Genomic DNA, 24,295 nt, shown 5'->3' on the forward strand with positions numbered 1-24,295 from the left:
GCCAGGGCGACTTTACCCCCAAGGAAAGAACCTACCCGTACCCATTGGATAGGAGGTTAGGTGGGCCCCAGAACCGGTCTAGAACACATGGAGAGGACAAAAATATTGCATCTAGAGGAACTCGAACTCCGACCCTTCGGCCATCCAGCGCATAGACAGTCGCTATAAAGACTGAGCTAACTAGGCTCCCATCACGTTTAGTATCCTAATGAAATTTAGCTGCATCATCAGCACATTTCAAATACATACACAGTACAATCTTGCCTTAAAATGACCCTTAAAAACTAAGGTCTAAGCGTAGAACTTAGTTAAATAAATATAGCGTGACCATGACAACAGTAAATTCCAGTTCAGATTTTAACGGACGTTACGTTAGTCAATGTCATTGACGGACAAACATTTCTTTGGACGCTGGGATATTATTTTGAACTGGTTGTTCAGAATAACGAGGAAGGTTGCGTGAAAGAGACAGGTTTGTCCCATTCACAAAGTTTCGTCATAGTCTTTCTGAATGATTTATCTTGAACAGGAGGTGTAAATATATACAAACGTATGTATGGCCGTTCTTTCCGTTAAAACAGGATATATATAAATGTCTTAGTAATTCATAATTTAGAATTTCTCCAGACTTACAGACGGACACATTTTAATCTTGACACAGCACGTCTCAGAAATTCCTGTTTAAAATATTTCAATATCTTTGTAAGTGGATGACAACGATTTTTACATCTCTCTCTAAATTATCATAAAGAGCAAGCAATGAAATGAATACAAATACAAACAACCGTAACAATAAACATATTTAACATTGCACCACAATGGAATAAGGCGTGATAGTCAAAGTCTTCTAAAATCCTCATCAACCTACTTTTGAAGCTATATCGCTTGAAATTATGAACAGTTTAAAGGTGGGTACTGTCATCTGCGATGTTTCGTCATATAATATAGTAAAAATCTGTCGACGTTTCGGAGCAACGTACTACGTCCTTAACTCTTACGATTTACTTGTGTGTTTACATGGCTTACTTTTCGGCCTTAAAGAAGTTGGCAGTATGTTTCTCCGAAACGATGGTAAACCTCTATCAGAGTACACTGTCTCATTTCTCAGAAGAATATTTTCTTTATAAATACTGCCATCAGAACACAGAATCTCACAAGGAAAAATTTTAACTCAAAATATTCAAGCATACAAAACCAAAATTGTGGCTGACAGTAAAAATTATGCAGCTCCTAATGTGTAATAATTCTTCATCAGTAGTTTGAATAAAATTAATGCCATTTCAGCGGGGAGGATCCTGGATATGGCGGGACACTGCAAAACAAAATAGGAAACCAACACGAGAATGCGAAACCAGGACAATGTGAACACGAACATAAATGAAACAGAAGAACAAACATAGGAGGACGACGTGAGAGGTAGGCAGAGAGGGAGGTTGGAGGGATGGAAAGGGTTGAATCGTGGGTGAGAGGCGTCGAGGTGGAGCAAGCGAGAGGGAGAGACCACGCGACGCACATAACATGGGGCTCAAGAACAAAACCTGAAGCAAGCTGAGCTTGGAGTTCACTTCGCAACTCATAACGACCTCGGACACTGCCGCCCTGCCATCTGTGGTGAGTACCGAGCAACCCTGTTGCACTTCTTAGCTCTTTCATTATATGCAGATTTAGTGTGACGAATGAAATTCAAGGACCGCCATGACAAATTTAAAAGTTTATATATATATATTGGAAGTTTTTACTAATCCATAAAGTTTTCTCCAAAAACACTAAAAATATTTTAACTATGTTTATTAACAAGAACTGTTTATACGAAATAAATTTGTGATTTTTGAAACAGGAAAATTGTATCTGTATTAAATATCAGCGATGAGTGAACCGGGATATTATAATTAATTATGGGAGAGTGTGCAATTTCTCCACACATTGAATTTGGTCGTGCCATAACTCAGACGGTTAAGGGCTGAGGAACTCCGAGTTCAAACCCGAGTGGCTTCATGTGAGACAGGTGGCGGAAGAAATGTCATTGCAGCAGATATTTCTCTGCTACTCGCCATTCCACCATTGCTCCATACTCATCTATCACCGCATCCTGTGTTGTGCGACAGTCCTGAGCAGGCAGCACATTATCATTTCCCTGAACCTTTAAATTTACATGTGCAAGATGAATAGCACTGAAACATAAAATAATCCGTTGTTATTAAAAAAATCGGTTTTAGGTAAAATATTATGTACCGAGACAATTGTTGATACATGATTAGTTAACGTGGGGCAATCTGTTATCGGGCGAGCGTTCACCAGGTATTTACATTTTGTCTTTAGAAAAATAAAATAAAACTATGCATATTACGAAATTATAATTAGAAATGTTGGCAGATACAGAGTAGCCGCAACTACATGTGTGCCAAATTTCATAACTGTAGAGCTCACAGTTGACTAGGAAAATGCGTACAAATTTGGTACAAATAATATTGCACGCAAAACTAATGCTTACATTTTCCCTTTAAATGTTTCGAAATAGTTAAGTCATTATCTTGATGTATTTAAATTTAAATGTAATTTCGACATGGAGAAGTTCGCGACTGGGATTGTATTTATATAAAATACAGGGAGCAGGTAAGCGTCCGCCACTTTGCAGTTACAGCTGCTGTCTCCATTATGCTTTCGCTAGGGCCTGCAAAGGAATTTGTTGGCTCCTCTTTGATTTAAGAAGGCGCTGGATTTGAAAAGACGATCTAACTTAGCAGCATTCATATCTCTTGCTTTGCCATCCTACCTGTATATTCATATATTTATTAGTTTATCTAATTACTGTATCATATACTTCGTCTTCCCTGCCGTGTACTTTTATTTAACTGATTTCATATTTATTCTGTTCATTCCGTACATTTCAACATTTACGTCTGCCTTTTCTTGGCACTAAACGCATCGTTTGGAAAAGCTTTCTCGTTCCTGATCACGGCATAGAAATAAAGAGATACTCAGAAATACGGGTTCAATTGTTACTTATATATTCATAAGCATTTTTACTAGTGAATTCATTAATAATGTTATATTTTAGCGTCCTGTTACACTGACTCATGTCCATGATTTACGCTAACCGTCTTACAGTGCATAAACTTTTTTCACCTTACTCTTCTCTTTTGCACTACATGCTTCAGCATTAATGTGCCATATAGACTTGAAAGGATTCTGACGATGGTGTATACTGTACTTCTTTTGGCTTATTTTGGACTTCACCCATCGTCCGGTATATAAAAAAGTCCAAAATAAGCCAAAAGAAGTACATTAATGTGCCATCTTCAGGTGCGTTTTCTCTACGCACGTCTAACTACTGCATTGCATGCCCTGATATCTTCATACTAAAATGACTAAAATATATATTCGTCATATATAATAATAGATTTTAAATATTAAAACTTTTCAGGATTCGTCATCCTTACGTCGTATCTCAATACGCGAATCACGCCAAACCACCTCTGTGGGAGCACTCTTCCTACATTCATGTGTATATTGTGTTCTTTGTTATGTCTTGCTCCTGTGACTGCGTGCGTTATTCATTAAACTAGATACAATTAAGACGATGATGATTAAGTAAACAAATAATGATCTAAAATGTTCACTACATCTTAAATGATAAAGCTACTGTCATTAACTAAAATACTGATGACATCTGTGGTTAATACAGTATATTGTCCAATTTACAATGTACTCTCTCTCTCTCTCTCGGCGACATCGTTAAATATTCTGAAAGGAAGAGCATTCAGATAACAACACACGCTCAGGTTCAAGCATGAAGTATTGTACAAACATATATACTCCTGATGTGTATGATTTGCTAGCCTGTGTGCACAACACATATTGACAGAATTATCACACACATTCCAGTATGTAAAGTTTACTTTGATCAGTGGTCATGATAATATAAGCATATTTGTTCAAGTATTAATATGTAACCCAGATGTATATATCCGATCACATAAATGAAACTTTTCAGCTGCACTGTAACAGATATTACAAAGTCTTTTAGTGGGCAATGTTTTACATAAGAGAGAGAGAGCCATGCGTGTTCTTCAACTTTGTTTTGTTACACACAGCGCCGTAAAGTAAAACCGCGCATACAATGAGTAACAGGAAACTATAGCAAGTGTTAATGTGCTACGCAACGGAAACCAAACACGTAACATAAATAATATTGTTTGTATTCAAAGTTGTACGTCTGTAAAATGAGGGCAAATAACTTCTTGTTGTCTAATATAATTTTTATCTGGGTAAATTAAGGGTAATATTTTTGTGAACTTATTTTCATAGCGAGTTCAGCAAATCAGGAGTTGGAAAACAGCATTTTATTCATAACACTGTTATTAAAACTCCAAGATAAGTCGTTCTGTCACTCACATACACTAGAAGCTATGTAGTTCTCGTAAATACAAAGATACTTTTTAATTACTAAAAAAACAATATTTCGTTGTGTTAGAGACGTATTTTGTTACGTGTTACGGAATAATAATGATTTATTTCAGTTTATAAAATAAAGTTAAGAGACTACTGATTATATGTTTATTGAATATTCATTAAGGGGGTATTCGTCGAGAATTGGAAAGTCTGAAAATATATTTCCATGTTTTCATATCTAATATATTCTTCTTATTATGGCAGCCTTTCGAAATGTAATTTTTGGGTGGGTAGGGAACAATACTGTTACGAAGTACCTTATTGCAAACATTGGATTGTGAGCAGAGATAGGTGTAAAGAAAAACCTCCATCCACCTTTCAAACTTTCACGCTATTTACAGGTGATGTTGATGCTGGCAATTCAGTTTCAATTTTTTTTAAACTCTTCAACACGTTTAACAATTTTTTGCAAGAATATGAAAGATTTGAGTTCATCTAGACTAGCTCTAGGGCAATGGGCAAGAGTTTTACGACAACAACCCGGCTGGATACGTACATTTTACGACTAGATAATACAGGAGTTTGCCAATCTTTCCTATCATCCTGACTAAGGAAAGGAGCTTAGTTTTTGCTGGTGCACGAGAAAACAGCGCATGTGTTACTGAGATGCCAGGGAATGTCTGGATACTTGTTAATAAATTAGTTCAGTATTGGTGAAGAACTGGTAATTTACTGTCAGATTACGAGAGCAGGACTCCACTGAATATGCACGGTACGTAACGTTTAGACTAGGACTGAGACTGCAGAATGACTAAAGCAGAGGCCCTTTCACTGCCATCTTCTGGTCCTGTCCTTAACTGCAACCAATGTTACATAACATATATGCGTGGATAATCTTAAACTGTGTCTCATTGTACGCACACAATATTCAAGTCATATATCAAATTCTGAAGATTTAAATTATTTTAAATATATAAAACTATGATTTTTCCTGTGGTTCTGAATGGGTGTGAAACTTGGTCTCTGACATTAAGGGAGGAACACAGACTGAGGGTGTTTAAGAACAGGGTGTTGAGGGGAATATTTGGACCGAAGAGGGATGAAGTGACAGGAGGCTGGAGAAAGCTTCATAATGAGGAGTTTCATAACTTGTACTATTCTCCAAGTATAATTAGAATGATCAAGTCAAGGAGGATGAGGTGGGCAGGGCATGTAGCACAAATAGGGGAGAAGAGGAATGCATATAGGATATTGGTGGAAAAGCCAGAAGGAAACAGACCACTGGGAATGCCAAGATGCAGGAGGGTGGACAATATCAAAATGAATCTTAGAGAGATAGGATTGGATGGTATGGACTGAACTGATCTGGCTGAGGATAGCGACCATTGGAGGTCTCTTGTGGACACTTTAATGAACCTTCAGGTTCCATAAAATGTTGGGAAATTTCTGAGTAACTGCAGAATTGGCGGCTTCTCAAGAAGGGCTCAGCTCTATGAGCGAGTGAATACTCAGTTTGTCTGGGTAATAGGGCCCGATTGAACAATCAAGTCGATACAATACTCAGTTAATATTTTACGAATCTTAGCTTGCAAATTAAGCCACAAAATATAATCATGCACAGTGTCGTGTGAAATATTCCTCACTAAGGACTAGAAATTTACTGCTGGTATTTTTTTATTGCTAGAGGGGTGGGACTAAGTCCCTTGTACTGCGGACACTTCTGGCCTATTGTACCAGCCCCAGATGATAGGTAAGGGTGATTGTGGAGCAATTGGTGGAATGAAGATTGGCAGGGAAAACCAAAGTACTCGGAGAAAACCTGCCCCAGCGCCACTTTATCCACCACAAATCACACTTGACCAGACCCGGGATCGAACCCGGGCCGCCGCGGTGGGAAGCCAGCGACTAACCGCTTGAGCTATGGCGCGGCCTACTGCTGGTATTACTCAGTCAAATGAAACATTACCAAACCACTGTTTCCAACCCCCAAATCAGTAGATCTAAGGCGAAGGGTGGTACGAAATAATGAGAAACGCAGGGACAACACAAAATGTTAAACTTCTGGGCACAATCCATGTTCGTACGCACTACGACGCAATGGGATTCTCCACGGGTTCTGTTCATTACAAGGATATTTTGTTGGACACGGTTCAGTTTCTTGGTTACGTTGGGCGTATGGGTAGAAAGGATCCTAATCAACTGAGAACGTCAGCCGACATATTGTCACTCACTGAACTGTTCCTAATGGTCCGCTGCAGAAGGATCCTATGCCCCGGAGATGGATTCAGTCCCCGAAACGTCTGTAGAAAAAAATACCCCAGGCAATGGACAATGTGCAGCAAGATCTTCGCATTACGATTTCGTGTGTTCCTGGTTAAAGGTAAATGACGATTCTCGAAGACGGGATATTACCTTGCGGTTGGTACTCTCTGTGTAAGACATCTGTGAACTGTGAGGGTACGGCATACCTTGAATACACAATGTTCAGTAAGAAGAGCCCCGTGTCCTCAGCGATATCTTCGTATGTCGTGTCTGTAATACTTGTAAATGTATAGAGTCTTTTCAACATACGCGTAGTTGCACTGTCTAGTAGCTTCTCTATTATTGCATTAGTGTGGTTTTCTAATTTGCTTCGGTACTAAGCACTTCAATTTTTTTTTTATTTCAGTGAGCACTGTGGTCATTTTTATGTCTTAATGGATCTTGTGGTTATTTACGTACCAACAGATTTGAGAGTCTTGGATAGGAAGTGCTGGAGGATTTCGAAGTTGGAATTGGAGGCTGTCCCCCATAGCTGAATTCCCTAGGCCCATACAGGTTTCAGTACTACTTTGTATAGGAGAAGTTTCCTTTCTATTTATAGTGTTGACCTTCCGAGTAGCCAGTGCATTTGTTTCGCTTTTAGGTTGAGCTGGTTTCTTTTGGTTTTGATGTGCTTTGCCTATGTCAGTCTTCCACTGAGATGCATGCCCAGGTATTTCACTTTATTTTTCTTGGGTAGATCAACATTGTCTATTTGCACAGTCGGACAGGTTTGGTTGCGTAGGGTGAATGTAATATGCGTGGATTTGCTTTTATTTACTTTAATTCTCCGTTGCTTCGCTCAATCTTCGATCTTATTGATGGTGGCTTGGAATTTCACTGAGGCTACTGCTGGTTCTTCATGTGTGACTAATATTTATATATCATCGGAAAAGTTAGCAGTTTTTAGTCTGATGTCTTCGGACGTGTCCTAAGATACTACCTTGAAGTACGCCTGCTTCAATTTTCCTGAAGGTCGTGATTTCGTCTTTGAATTTTATTTGAAAGAGTCTCTCCGTTATATACATGATCCTAACGTTCTGTAGTCTGCATGGGGAAGAGTTTTTTAATTTTGAACAGGAGGCCTGGGTGCCATACTTTATTAAACGTTTGTGCTAGGAACACCAAAGATTAGTACTGCTTTTTATTTCTAAAGTTCCTCTGTAATTCTGTATACTTGTTCGACGACAGTGTTGCTGTCGAAATCCGAACTGATGGTCCGGAAGGATTCGGTATTCTTCTACGTCGTAAGTTGAAAATAGAATCCAGTAAATTTATAATGAAGACGCAAGGATCTGCCTCGCTATCTCGGTACGACGCAGCGTCAGGTATGTTTTAAACATAGTACTGCTATGATCAAAACCACTTATATGGCCGTGTCTGTTACCCTTATGTATATTATTTATCTAAAACTTCACTTCAGTTCTGCCAGATTAAATATAACCAAATCTCATCTGACAAGTAGGAACGTAAAGAGCGAACCAATCGATGAACAGTATCCTGTAGTACAATAACGTATTTCGTGCATACACTTCAGTGTTAAGTGACGGGCGGATGGATAAATAAAGGGACTACAACTGATTAAGACGTAATGACATCGCCAATAAACCACCGTGTCTCGAAAAGTATAGAATAACAGCACCTTTTTATTTCGCTTAGTGAGGGGGTGGGGGGGGGGTGGAGTCCAACTGGGTCCACTCGGCACGGCGGCCACTGATTGGCCTTTTGTAGCCTTCCCCGGGTGATTATGATGATGGAAAATTGGGTGGAATGAAGATTGGCAGTGGAAACCGAAATACTCGAAGAAAACCTGCCCCAGGGCCACTTTGTCCAACACAAATCCCACTTGACCAGACCCGGGATCGACCCCGGGCCGCCGCGGTGGGAAGCCAGCGACTAACCGCTTGAGCTATGGGGCTGCCTAACTGCACCCTTACGGATACTTCATTTTGAATCACGGGAAAGAACTTGTTCATATTACTGTAGGAATAATCGCTTTTAATTTAGGTGAAAAATGAGAGACAGTGGTTGGGAGGGTTGTTTACTTGCTGAAAGATGTGAAATATTACGAGATACTACATCACGGTTGGATATTAAAAACTTCTCACTTAATACTTTGACATCATACGCTCGACTGGAGCATGTACCACTGTAACTAAATACAACTGCGAAGTCAAGTTGGAGAAACTTAACGATTCCTTACGGCTTCTGTAGAACCTAAGGGCTTCGTCGTGCTCATAGAAGCTGGCTGACGGAATTGGGAAAATGTGGACGGAAGTAGAGGGAGCCTGTTTCAATTCATTTCAATCCAGAGTACGATCTTCTGGAACGTCAAACACCGTAGCCTCGTAGAAGTTTAGTGTCGTTTCGAGGAACTTACGTCTTCATTTCAGGGTTTGAGAATAAACAGAGGAAGCTTGGTTCACTTTTCGACCCTATGGATGGAGACTGTACGTGTATCCGAAACATCGCTAAACTTCTACAGAATTTGACGATGTCACAACCCGGAGGATACAGAATAAGAACCCAAATAAATATAAAAAAAAGAGAACAAACTCCGTGGCCTGTAGTCCTAAAGCGAACTATACCGACCGAGCGACCGCCGCTTGTCGGCGAAGTTAGTGCCATCTTTAGCGGACAGAGGGTGTGGCGTGGTCAGCGCAACGAATCCCCAAGGCCGTTAATCTCGGTTTTCTAGAACGGAGCCACTATTTCCTCGAAATAGCTCCTCAATTATCATCACGAGACTGAGTGGATCCCGTTCCAGACCCACTACTTCTCAGAAAATCTGGTAGCGGCGGGAATCGAACCTGGAACTCTGGATCTGTAGCCATTAACTCTGACCACTAGACCAATAACAAATTAAAATTAAGCGAATCAGTGAATACGTCTCTAAAGTAAATCAACAAACGGTCTTGAGTAATCCTAGTTTTGGCAGTCAAGTCTACATGGAAAGAAATCAATTTCATCTCAGTAGACGCTTCAAGAAAATTCAAATAACAAATATAATTTTAGTTAGCCGACTTTGTTATTCAAGCAAGAGACACTGATACAGTACCATGAACCACATGATTATATAAGAAAAACCGCTAACATAGCAGAATTTGTTCCCAGATCAATCCTAAATCATTCCAATGCAACTAAATTTTGTATATATATTAAGCATAACAATCAAACATTTTATTAACATCACGAATATTAAAAATAACGAAAGAGAATGATTCATATTCATATCGCCCTATATATTGTGTCGTCATTGCATAAAACAAAGAATGACGAACAAAAAAACGAAATCTATGAACATCAGCGACTTTCATTGTAACGAAAAACAGACTAATCGAACTAGTAACAATATTTCATCAAACAAAGTAAATCACATCACTCACAATAAAATAAAACCTCGGGGAGAAAAACGATATTATTTCTAAAAACAAACAGAAATACCAATAAAGAGATAGATAAAGGCAATTAATTACATTTCGAATTAGTATTTGATATTATACTGTTAAAATAAATTATAACATAATTCGTTAAAATATATAAATATGAAGGGAAGTAATATAAAAACGTTAACAGAGATTCATAGACTTAACCTAAGGAACAAGAACATGTAGCAGAACAATATAAGCCGCTTTGCCTATAAGAAGACGCAGCTCTGAAGAGCAACGAAGGGTTAACACCGCCTTTCTAAATCAACATCGTGATCCATTTAACAGTATAAAATCAACTAGAAGATTACGTAAGCTTTGAGGTTTTCACGGCGGTGACTATGGAGAATGCCGTCTTCTGGGATGTGGCGCAGTGTCAATGTTGTGTAAACTGACGTTTCGGAGGAAGGTATTGTCTCCATCTTCAGGGTGTTCAGAACTTGCTTACGCTGGTTTCTAGCTCGCGGATTTGAATACCCTGAAGATTGAGGCGATACGTTCCTTCGAAACGTCGGTTTATACAATATCTACACTGCGCCACATCCCAGAAAACGGCATTCTTCAACAAGAAGATTAACTGAAATATGAGCCGCTACACTGCAAGCTCTTAATATAAAACGCGTATTACCATTCTTGGTATCAGAATCATTAAACTTTTATTGATCAACAATTTGCGAATGCCTAAATATTTATATGAAATACATGCGAGACAAAATGAACCGAAGAACATGAATCAAGAAAACTCATCAAAGTAAAACAATCACAAAATTCCCACGAGAACTGCAAGAACCTCAAATCTCACACGGTTGACTTCAATATACAACCCCCTCACCCCGAAAATGTACGAGTATTTCTAAGGTTCACTTTAATATTATATTCCCGTCTAGGCGTACGTCTCCCAAGTTGTCTCTGCACTTTAGGCTTTCCGGCTAATTCCTTTATGAATTTCCCACAGATCCACTTGTACCACATTTGGGTGTAGTACTTCATAATACAGCAAGTCTTCACAAACACTGAACTGTAGGTTCAGATCTGAACACTGGGGAACCTGTGGCAGCAGTGTGTTACTGTGACTCCCTCTGATGAGTCTCCTGGCTTTGTTTGACATTCTGTACAGTTAACACGTGCACTGCCAACACTGTTTTGTTGATTCTGACCTGTTATTTGAAAACAGAAGCTTTTAAGAAATTGCAGATATACGAGCAATACAAAATACACGTCAAAAGCTCCGCCATTTGGGTACATTGTCCGATATTGGTCTCTTTGTGTTCTTCCTTTTTTGTCCTTAACAGTGGTTGTTTTGGAACCAGTGATTGCTGTATGGGGCTGGGGCTATAGCACAGGGAAACCGAGAGACGCACTGAACGGCACGATTTTGAAATATTTCGTTTTAACTTTTTGGTAAACAATATAATTTTAATTAATTCCTGTCAATGTTCTGTTCATGTCGCGACGATTACTTGGCAGTAATCAGAACATCTTAGGCAACGCTGCTAATAAAATTATTTTAAGAATTATCTCCCATAAATATTGAAGATTTCGTTGGAGTGTTGGAAATCTATGTTACATGGACTCTAACAGTAACAAAAGAAAGTGCACTGAGAACGTTCGAGAGAAAAACAATACGCAAAATATAGGGGCCAGTGATGGAAAATAATATATGGAGGATAAGATACAATGAAGAGATAAACACATTACTGAAAGGAGAAGATATTATAAGATTTATCAAGTCACAGAGAACAAGATGCTTGGGACATGTCGAAAGAACGGAAGATAATGCAATGCCAAAGAGAATGTTAAAAGGAAGGCTATATTCCAAAATAAGAAAAGGAAGACCCAGGATGAGATGGCCAGACGATGTTGAGAACGTCCCGAAGAAGATGAAGGTGAAAGGATGGATAGAGAAGATGAGGAACAGAGATTAGTGGAGACTGGTTGTAGAGGAGACTAAGGCTCACCCAGGGCTGTAGCGCCGAGTGGTAGGTAGGTATGTTATTGTGATGAAATTTTGAGAAAACTTAGCTCTTTCAACTGAGGGGGTTTCGGAGGAATTCGTCTTTGGGGCCAACATTTTGGCATGCGCCAGCCCACTAGTTCAGATTAACGTTATATTTTTTCTGGATAAAGACAGTAGCTAACCATCGGAAGCAGAATGTAAGAGCTGAGCTGCAAATAGGACTTCATTAATAATGGAACCTTCAGGTGGAGGGAAAAGAAAAACCAAATTCAATAGTAACGATTAATCTAAGGATATCAAAGTCAGATTTTAGACCTCCAAGAAGAACACACGTTACCAGAGAGTCGCATTTTCAATTTAACCAAGTTAAAGTAAAGTTGTTATGGTCAATCGGGCACCAAGCATTGAAGACGTATGGATGAGTGGTGGCAGAGTTCCACCTTGCCTCAGAATGGAGGCGAGTGTTAACTTCATGTCCCGGCCTCTTTGCCCTCAGGGAAAGACCTCACAACACGAAATTGTACAGAAAGCTCGGCTGGTTGCACAGCTGCTTTGGACGGGGTGGCAGAAAACAATCTCTATCGCCGCCAGGAATCAAACCACGATTCTTGGATCGTTCAGCTTGTAACCTAGAAGTTGTGCTGATTAAGCTAACCTTCTTCATTTAAATGCGTTCTTCTTTATTGGGCATAACATTTACATCGTTTTAAGACAATAAGAGTATTATAACCTTCCCACAGAGCAACAAATGAAGGAGAAAGATGCCGTCTTCTGGGATGTGGCGCCGTGTAGATATTTTGTTAACCGACGTTTTGGAGGAACGTATCGCCTCCATCTTCAGAATATAAGAAATCGGTAAGCGATCTGTAGACTGTCAGTCTACAGACACCTGCTCACGCTGGTTCATCGCTCGCGGATTTCCTATACCCTGAAGATGAGACGGCATTCTTCATAGTCACCGCCGTGAAAACCTCAAATATTACAAATCAAGAAGAGTCCGCCGAAGGCCCGAGGATAACACGGAAATCTGTCTTTAAGAATTATACGTTTCACCCTGATTCTGAGCGAACAGCTGGAAGTCAAATATTTTTACTTCACTATGCTACTCAAGAGGATTTATCTGGCTCAGGATAGGACCAGTGGAGGGCTCTTGTGAACACGGCAATGACCCTTCGGGTTCCATAAAATGCTGGGAAATTCTTGAGTAGCTGCAGAATTGGCAGCTCCTCCAGAAGGACTCAGCTCCATGAGTAAGTAAGTAAGTAAGTAAGTAAGTATTTTTTTTATTGCTAGTGGGGTGGGACTAAGTCCCTTGTACTGCGGCCACTTCTGGCCTAGTGTACCAGCTCCAGATGATAGGTGAGGGTGATTGTGGAGCAATTGGTGGAATGACGATTGGCAGGGTCAACTGAAGCACTCGGAGAAAACCTGCCCCAGCGCCATTTTGTCCACCACAAATCCCACTTGACCAGACCCGGGACCGAACCCGGACCGCCGCGGTGGAAAGCCAGTGACTAACCGTTTGAGCTATGGCGCGGCCAAGTAAGTAAGTAAGTATGCTACTCAAGATAAGGGAATCCACCCTCTTCGTGATAGATTTCGACGTTGTTCCAAAGGCACGATTTATACCGCCAACAAAGATGTAGGGCTTAGGAGTGTCAGAAGTGGAAGGTCAATAAGAATTTTGGAAATAGTGACCTATTCGAAGGGTGAGTGAGTGAAGAAAACGTCGAACCACTTCAGTCTGGATAAGGGGTAGTACGGCTGATATTTTAAGAACGTGCTGTAGCTCCTGAATACAATCACCGCTACACCAACTTTCCCAGTATTGTCCCATACAATATTTCGGGCATAAGACTATATTATTATGCTGTTCGGGGAAGGGGGGAATTATGGAGCTCATAAATATAATGATAACATAACAACTGTGGCACTTTAGCTGTCCTACTTTCTACAGATTTCCAATTCGCCAAAGTCAACGTTTGATGCTTTGGTACGAGTAGCTAAAAAAGGGAAGGACGGATAAGCCAATTTTCAATACATACTTTGATCTGGGAACAACATTAAAATAAGGTTATTTATTTAATTAGATACATAAACTATCGAAATGTTTGTTATGGTTAAGTCTAACATTCCTATATTCCGTTCGCTATCCAACTCCCGCTGTAATCAGAACAAACGAATTACGCATAGTGAATTCTGGCAGGAAAGATTTTGTCAAGCGTCAAGTTGGAATGTCCATATGAATAAGACAGGAGGATAACACTCGAATAATCTTGTGCATATACACTGCGAAAATATGCCGTAACTGGAACTACCAGCTGGTCACCTCCAATAGCGGGCTTTTATATTAGCAGTGTCGAAATTTCTGATTCTGCTACCACAGTGGGCAGTTACTAATTGCAAAATAAACACATAATGCGTTTCTTTGTAATTTGTTTTGTGTCATTGCCTGGATGCGAAGAGTACTGCCACCGTCTAGGAAGTCGTGTAATCCAGAAGCGAGAGGACTGATAGAACACGGCAAATTTGTGGGTTATGATTTTACAGGTACTCAAAAATAGCTTTACAGAAAGACTCTGTATCAGTTTAACAGCTTAAAAAGTAGTGCAATATAATTATATTAATGCCGACCATGCAATACTTACATCGAACGACAATTATTAACTTTAACACAATGTAACGTCACTAATTTCTTATCACTACCTTCACGTTACACAGATGTACGCCCGCGACTGCATGGTGTTGCAATCTGTTGGTTGGTTATTGAACTACTGCACTAGTATAATGAACTGGTCCTCGAACACTAGCGTCCTTGAGGTAATTTTTCTCGTAGGCAACCGGGCTTGCAAAATTCGGAAGCACTAAAATAATAGTATTCTGGATATAATCTCATTGTGGTCTTCAGGATTGTGGCATCGTCTAATCTCGAAGGTGGATACCAAAATTTAGGAGAAACATACTGCCTCCATCTTCAAGTAGCGTTCTGAATGTACGAACGTGACTATCTCCTTAATCCAAACTTATATGACATGCAGCTTACGATTTAGTAGTCTTAATCAAATATTCATTATAACGCACCTAATTGTAATAAGCGGTTGCAATATTCTGCTTCATTTTCCTCAGGGAATTTCTTAACATCTGAATAAATATCAGCTGTTTAATAAACAGTTCGTGCTATGCAGCTGCGATGTACCGGCTAATTCATTTTTACTGTACGTGAAGTTCTTACTATATGATGAATGCATGGCCTAGTAAGTGGTGGGACATAACCGATCCTTGCGCCATGACCATCAGAGACCTACTGTGCATCCCCTTCTGTTCAGGCCGAACACAATCCTACACATCGAATGAAGTACTCAACAGGGCCTCTTGGTAGTCACCTGACACCATACGATAGTGTCCCAAGAAGCATGTAATGCAAATTTGCTTGCACAAAGATATTTCTTGATAGCGCCTCCGTGGAGCTTGTTTCTGGTAGGCCTGACTAAGAGACAGAAGCTTCAGACACTACCGGCCAGTAACTATCTAACTGTGTCGAGCTTAGTTTTCGTTGAGAAGGAACCAGTCACTCGGCTACTCAACAATTTCTCAACATTTTACGGAACCCGAAGGTTCATTGCCATGTTAAACAAGAGTCCGCCACTGATCCCTATCCTTATATTAATTCAGACCATATGACCCCATTCTATTTCTCTAAGATTCTCTTTAATATTATCCTCCCACCTACGTCCATGTCTTCTAGTGGTATCGTTCCTTCTGGCTTTCCCAAGAAAGCACGTATATATATATTCACCTTCCCCCCATGCGTGCTGCATGCTCTGTCCATCTCGTTCTCTTTTGTTTGATTATTCTAATTATATTTGACGATGATTACATATTATGAAGCTCCTCATTATGCAGTTTTCTCCAGCCTCCTATTATTTCATTCCACTTCCTGTCGAAATATTCTCCTCAGCGCCATGTTGTCAAATATCCTCAGGAAAGAAACACAAATTCAATTTTCTGAAGCAATGGCCATCCCGACATTAACGTCGAGCTATGCACTATAGACTCGTATATAAAGAAAAAGAAAAAAAGCTAAAAAATTACATAAATTAAATTTCTCAGAAATGTGTTGTGCTATACATTTAACACACTAATTACAAATTAAATAAATATGTTCCATATAAATTATAGAATTGAGAACAACAAATACAATTGGAGCCATCATATTGTAATTACGTATGTATACCGAAACAATCAGTGGTCAGCACGTCCAGAGGACAAAATCATTCGGACAACGGAAGTTCCATTAGATAACCTACTGAACAGAGGGTAGGGGCGGATTGCAAGGTCCACACCTTGATTTTTATGTCGTGCTGCATTAACAAGTGCACGTGATCGCCGAAGAGGGGAAAATTCACTACTTTTATGTACGGGTAGAATGTCTTGCCGCTGAACAACAGAACAAATGGGTAACCGTTCCCTGTACACGCATACATTTGCCTGATGAATCCGTTATTCAGAATGTCTGAAACAAGGAGTTGCTTTTATCTCCACTGCTTCGCAATTTCTCTTCAGAATACACCATTTGGGAGGTCTAAGAAAAACAGGAGTAAATGCAATTGAAAGGTACATTTCGGTTACTGTTCTAGGCTAAGGTTGGCAATTCACTAGGAGAAGCTCTGTTAAACGTTGATACAGGCATTAGTCCAGAAATAAACGTAGAAAGCACTAAACATTACTTAATGTATTGTCACTATGATCCAGGTAAAAACGGTAACAATGTGATAACAATGTGATTATAACTTTGAACGCTCACAGCCCCACTCGCGGCTCACACCATGTCAGAATTTTCTTCCGAGCATTTATTTTTGTGTGTAGGTAAACTGGCCGTCCCACCCATTCAAACCGTCCTAATAAATGTCTAAAAAATTCATACTTTCAGAAACGAAATGTGAACTGAAACAGGGGCAAAGGACCTGATTTATAACACTGAAGAAGAAAAAGGGAAGGAAGCCCCGGAAACAAATCTTTTGAAGAAATGTGACAAAGTTAAAATATTTTGAATAGATGGTAACAAATAAAAATTGCATTCAACTAAAAATTAGTAGCAAAGTGAAATGGGAAAAGCTTCCTAATAATTAGTTCAGAATTTGTATCTTTCCGTCTCCAATCAAGAAATATATTGTCACATGTATTAGTGATTAAGACGCAGGTTTGGATCGGTGAATCGATTTATTGGATATTCCCTAGTCGTAAATCGAATAATTATAACACTTTCAAAATTACTATAATTATAACACATAAATAAAGCCTTCTATATCTGCTTACACTAGTCATTATGTAAAAGATCTGAACAGTGACTACTCCTCTGCAAAGTTTTCCCTATTCGCTTCCTGGCAACGGGTTTTTTAACACAGGCACTATAATTGTAGACTCCAGATATCACTGCACTACAGCACACATATAGTCTTCAAATCACACGTGAAGTCTTCACAGGCTGACTTCTTGTATTCCTCTGTACTCCTAGTTCTAGTACGCTCTCTTCCAACTTACCGCTATATTCCGGCTACTTACTCTCAGCTTAGGAATTCTGCTCACTTATATAGACGCGGCAAGGGCACGGACCTACAGAAAACATGTCACTTGATCGCTATCTAGCCAATCCACTGGCCCTCTGTGCGGACCTAGAGAAAACACATATCACGCGATTTCTAAGCACTGCTGTGTGACGTCATAACGCATGAGATAGCTATACAGACACAAAGAAAACATTGCTGCTGTATTGTTGGCCGTATGTGTGATGCGGGCGTTGTTTGGCAATGGATTTACATGTCACAATATAAAACTACAATTTTAGCTTTACATTTAGGGCGAGGGCGCACCAAGGAAACTGGCAATCGCAACGCAATCGCTCGCAATTTCCGAGAATTGCTATCAGTCTCATTTGAACACAATTTACTGAGTGAAGCAGCGCAAATTGAGGAAGCGGCAATGCAGTTTCCTCAATTTGCGCTGCTTCACTCAGTAAATTGTGTTCAACTCAGGCTGATAACAATTATCGGAAATTGCGGTTGCGTTGCGGTTGCCAGTTTCCTTGGTGTGCCCTCACCCTTAAAGTTGAGGATCTCAGCAACTAAGACAGCTAGTGCCAACTATTGACAACTGATATGCTTTATGTTATAACTTAGGTTTTGGTGTCTTGGTCATGGTCAGTCAGACATAAGCAGGAGAAAACTAAGTACATGATTACATTAGAACTACGTAAGTAACACGCTCGTTTAGAATTTATCAGGAAAACTTCACATTTTCCGCTTCTGGCCACGGTTTCCATCCTACACAAGCTAGCCCCCGAGGGACACTATAATTCGCGACGTCTCTCGGTGCGCACGCCATGGACTTGAGAGGTTCCGGAAAGACAACCTAAACAGAATAACACTCAGCATTATTGGGTTTTCGGACTTGGTCCATCGTTCGGTATTTTAGAAAATAGAAAACACAACGTTTCGGAAAGTGGATCTGTTTCGTTCCTCAGGTGAGGAATAGACACCTATTCTACTGGATCCCTTAGAAAGAACTAACCTCAGTCCTCACCCGAAACGTTGTGTTTTCTAGTTTTTAGAATACCGAACGATCGACAAAGTCCGAAATCCCAGTGATCTTGACTGTTATACACCATTGCCAGAACCTTCAGAAACTAAACAGAATAATCATAATAATAATAATAATAGTCTAGAAGAGTGGTTCGCGAAATCGGCTGTATCGGCCCCCGGAGGGCGGTAGGATTACCTGGGGGGGGGGCGCTAAGAGGCGCTGGGGTTGGGCCTATCCGGGTGCGTTTCTCGCTTATTTACGACTGAAGTGTCTTAAACCAGACACTGGGAAACTGGTTTCACCTCATGAAGACCATCCATCGCAATAAGAATTTACTAACAGTGAAGTAGTTATTAAAAATGGTATTTTCTTTTATTGCTATTATCTTCCTTAGTGAGTTGTGCAAACTGCTCCTCTGAACAAAATTTTTATAGGGCAGGTCAGGGGGCACTGGGAATGTGTTTATGGAGCAAAGGGGGCGGTGGCCGGAAAAAGGTTAGGGAACCACTTTCTAGAACATTGGTTCCGAAATAACACTTCCTCGTAGACACATTTAAAGTTTAGAGACATGTTCTGTGGTCACGTAACCTAAAACACTGAACATATTACATGCAAAACAAATCGCCTAAAGAGCGTTGTAAATTTATAATTTAAAGCAAAGCGAGCGGAAAACTAATTACTTTAATTTACAGCAGCCCACTAAAGGGAACATGCTCACTGGGCGTTCTGCCACAAATTTCCGCCCGTCAAATTGTAGAGCTACAAGCAATCCCCACTCTTACGAAGAGTGGCGCTGCGGAAGAGAATTCGTAAAGCGAAATTTCGTACTCATAATCGCCATTTCCCATACGCGCAGTGTTATAATTTGGACTTAAATCCCTAAATGACCAAAAATATAAGTCACAAATTTGAATGGCGGGAAGCAAATACGTACGCATCCGAAACGTAGCAGATACCGGCATAATCACTGGATAGTCTATCATGCAACAGAGAGAGGAAGAAATTATTAAAATTCTAAAATTCAGTAGAAGAATGCACAGAAGACGAACGCGTAAGACGAACTGACTGGGCGACGTCACGTCTCTTCTTTCCCTCTTCGTTTTGTTTCGCATGGCTTTGATTTTGTTCGATAGAAATTTAGGATGACCGAGTTCGCGTTCGGACGACAAGACAAGCAGAGTATGCTCTTCATAGAAGTTCGCATGAGCGAAATACTCGTATCATAATGCGATTCTTCCTGAAGCAAGAAACTGTTTTTGAAGGAATGAAGGTGAGGGGTTGCAGCCGTGTAGCAGTGAGCCTCATCACACACATTGTAGCAGTCATTGAATTTACAGCAGAAAAATCTTTCTCAAGATTGGAAAAAGATCTTGAAAAAAAGAAGAAGAAGAAACCTATGTATTAGTCCTATAAGATGCGTCTGACCACACTTCAGAATCGCTGGATTGGACGTGCCAACTTTCGTCAAGGGGTAATGATGTATTATCGACAACAAATCTACCGCTTATCTATGCCATATCCTGGTCCTGTCGGTACTAAGATTCATTTCGCATTTGTTTTCCATGGAAACCACGAAATGACAAACCGACAAAGAATTACCCTATTTAAACTAATAATGAATTGCTTGTGTTATAGCACAATAGAGAAAGGACGTTGTTATTGGGAGGGTATTCACCTGATTGTATCCGACGGGGTACAAAGTAATCGGCTATTCAGTCTGAAATTTTTCGTAATTTTCCGAAATCTCCAGGCAAATTTTGTGATAGTAGGTTACTTCATATTAGCTTCCTTCCTTTCTCTTACAATCATTATTCATTAGTTACCTTATTGAGATCATTATCTAATGGGATGTGACATCGTTTATTCTGGTAGATACTTTCCAAAATTTCAGAGGACTGCAGGCTCCATCTTCAGGATTACAACGAAGATTAGTGACGTATGCGATGTCAAGAAGCGTAGTCTGGTTGATGGGAACTAACATTTCATTCTCCTTCAAACTAACATGAAGATAGAGGCTGTAGGTCCCCCCGAAATGTTGGTAATTATCTACCAGTATACATGCCTTCAAGTCCCAGTAATCTTCAAAGCCACCGCCGTGAAAACCTCAAACCTCAATGATCCTATATGCTCTTTAGATACTCAGAGCGTAAGAGGGAATAAACTGAAGGATTTAGACAGCTTGCCTAATGCTGTAAAGCTGATTGGAGAAATGTCCTGCCCTCACTCACTAATGGAGCTGAGCCCTCCTTGAGAAGCCGCCAATTCTGCAGCCATTCAAGAACTTCCCAGCATTTTATGGAGCTCGAAGGTTCATTACCGGGTTCCCAAGAGCCCTCCACTGGTCCCTATACTGAGCCAGATCAATCCAATCCATACTCATCCTGTCTCTCTAAGATCCACTTTAATATTGTCCACCCACAATACGTCTTGAAATGTCCTGCCACATAAGAAAAACTGATTCAGTCACTCTTTATGCAAAATAAATCTGACGAAACAGATGAACACTTGCAATTAAGATGAAACTGTGGAGGTTGTACATTGATCACTAACCCACCATTGTTATATAAAATCCATCTATTGTAGAGGGGAAGCAAAAATGGGAAAGTCGCTTGGGAAAGCACAACACAGTGTTCCGTCAGATTCTGAACAGGATTAACGTTCCCTTCCTTTCGGCTGCAATGACAGATGTCCCTTTCATTTAGAGCGAACAATTGTATGATGTTATGTTTGACATGTGTAAGAACAGTAACGGATTTCTGCCTGAATTACGCAAGGCAAAATGACAATGGATGCTTTATAATATTTTTAGAGCATGAGTGAATTCCCTAACATGAGATGTGACGCCGTGTGATTCGGTAGTAGTTTACAGACATTTCGGAGAGACATACTGTCTTCAGGTTCTAATAAAGAGCCAAGTAACCTGCAAATGTTGTTGCTTCTTGATAGGTGCTTGTCTGGTTTACTCTTGTACCTGAAGACAGTACGTTCATTCGAAACGTAAACTTATGCCAGGCTTCACGGCTTCACATCTAAGATGATTCTTCACAGCCTTGACTGTGAGAGCCTCAAACCAAACATTCCGTAGTTCTCGTCAGCAAAAAGGGGGCAAGAAGGGCGCAGCGTAACTGTCGCCCCCAGGCTGAAAGAAATTCCGTTTCTTCCATCAATTAAAAAAATCAACGTTCTCTAAACGCCGTCACAATTTTTTTCTTCTTGGCACTACAGCCCCAGTGGGCCTAGGCCTACCTCCATGAACTTCTCCGTTCACTTCGGTTTTTCTAGATTCTACACATTCGGTAGGACTCCTTGGGCGGGTGATTAGCTCGTCGCAAGGCCTCTACCTGTACACAAACATAGAAAAACAGTCGTAAAACAGCTCTGATTCTGAAAGAGGCGATCAGTTATTCTAAGAATTTCTTCTTGTTTATAGTTCCATAATGACAGTGCCGTAACTCAGCACAGCGGAGGATGGTTTGCTATAATGAACAGTGAATTGGAAATAGTATCGAAGGACGAGGTCGAAGTCTAGCTGAGGCTACAAGGACTGAGGAAAATCAAGAAAAGCCCTCAATATAGTCTGTGCCCTTCTGAGATTCAAACCTGGACCCTTCCGAATGCTACTGAGAAACGTTATCGCTTCAGACCACTTCCGCGGTCAGAATCCATCTTCATCCCCTAAACGTCCGTTGACTTTCAACTGACTACATGACGTTATATCCCAGAAAGCAGAACTCTTCGTAATGGTTGCCACGTACAATTTCACGAACAACGTTCATTTCATATTCACCTGTCCTATTAAAACACAAAACTGATTCTCCAATTGAATTCAGTTTGTCACAACACACAAACACAACTTGTTCGAAAACACATAAGCGCTATCTATCGTTACCAAGCAACAGGAAGCGAAATTGAGACGAAGTTTCGCAGAACTTTCACACGGCATGTAATCTACTGAAATATGGTCACTGCCAGAATTCAGACTCAGTAGTTTTGCTTTGGTCCTAATTTTAGGAGTCCAAACTTTGCTCCACTTATTGAAAGTTTATTTGAGTGAGACCGTAATAATTATCAGCTGGTTGGCGCATAGGTGTCAGTTCAGAATACAGAATATAGGAAATTCTTACTTTAAGGGAAGAATACAAGCGATAAAATACAACTGCCCGGTATCATTTTGCCCACCAAATTCCTACATGCAAGTCTTGTGAATTAACCTAACCGTACTCAGCGAAAACACGGTGTCTTACCAGTTAGTAAGTTAAGTTAACTTAAGTACTGCGTGGCATATCATAAGCTAATCAATCCCGTGGAACAGACTCAGCCATTTAAACAATCTAATGCGTCTTATGGAAATCGAAAGCTCATTACCATGCTCACAACACGCCATTGTTCTCTGCAATGAGTCAAATTTAGTCTGAATCTTCTTATTCTGTTTCGTTAAGTTCAGTTTAATATTATAACGTGGATACCCATTGCTAGGCAACAGCTTGGTAAACGCCTTCCCGCTTAAGCGCATGACAACAATAGCAGACATCTATTACTAGGCAACGACCCACTAAACACCTCCAACTTCAGCGCGTGACAATAGGGAGTCCACTGCTAAACAACGGCGAAGTAAACAAGCTTCATCAACAATACAGATTGTGTTTTCCGTTGGGTCTGTGCAAAGTGGTTATAAGAGAAGCGAATTCAGATGGTAGTGGTGGTTGATTACCGAGGTTCCAGGGTGATTGAACAATAAATGGTAAGAAGACTTCATAGTGATTTGAAGTGATAGTTCCTGTGTTGAGAACCGTTGCCAGGAGACGATTAGTTGAAACTGAAAATCCTAGTGAGTATGCAAAGTTTAACTGAAAAGTGTGTAAATCAGCGATAGAGATGTATTGATTGTAATTAAGAGAGGCTGTAACAGAAGTGCAAATAAATCTGATGTAGAACCCGTTATTTTCGTCACGAGTACCCCCCTTCCCCTTCACGTGACAATATTATGTTCCTCCGATCTAAGCCCAGTTCTTTGAAGAGGTGTCTTCCATTCTCGATTCTCGATTCTCGGCGTATAAACTGACTACCGTGTTAAATATTAAAATACGGAAGGCGGGCAAAAGGGAAGGTGTTAGAAATTCTGAAGCACAGCATTCCTTAAAAATGTATGTTAAAAGTTCTGGGACGCTCATATCTCTCAATCCATTAATAACTGAGATTATAAGCAGAACTAAAGGGAACTTAAAATTGTAAATTTAAAAATCTTCATTGGTTATTTACAGTACAAACTGTAACGAAATCAGGAGGAAGTTGACACAAGCGGTAACGTTCCTGACTTCTATTCTGTAGGTGCACGGTTCGAATCCCAGACGAGACTCTGACTCTTTTATCGCGAAGAAAGTTTCTCTAGGTTTTTCTCAGTCCCTCCAGATAAATTCGGAGATACTAAGTCCTGCTCTAAATTAGAAAGCAAGGGGTTTTTTCATGTCTTTTCAAATTCACTTATCGCAATTATCAATATCCGTTCCATTATGAGTAACTCATGGCTTCCTGCGGATAATCCTGGCAAATGTCTTCCAAATTACACATCTTGTTTTACACAGCCCACAGGCAAACGTGTCACGTTCTTAAACAGGAACTACTAGAGACAGAGAGAAGG

The 24,295-nt window shown here is 40.1% G+C and overlaps 1 protein-coding gene across 1 annotated transcript in view; it reads left to right on the forward strand.

Annotated features, from left to right (window-relative positions):
* Nucleotides 1–1,525: 1,525 nt before the first annotated feature.
* The window catches only part of LOC111865274 (allatotropin-like), a 143,147-nt gene continuing 120,377 nt past the window's right edge, over nt 1,526–24,295 (forward strand). The window contains exon 1 of the mRNA XM_023853172.2: nt 1,526–1,611. The gene's annotated coding sequence lies outside the window, so the exon portion shown is untranslated. The remainder of the gene's footprint in view (nt 1,612–24,295) is intronic.

The sequence above is a fragment of the Cryptotermes secundus genome, unplaced genomic scaffold (genome assembly GCF_002891405.2).
Source record: "Cryptotermes secundus unplaced genomic scaffold, Csec_1.0 scaffold2107, whole genome shotgun sequence".
Taxonomy (NCBI): domain Eukaryota; kingdom Metazoa; phylum Arthropoda; class Insecta; order Blattodea; family Kalotermitidae; genus Cryptotermes; species Cryptotermes secundus.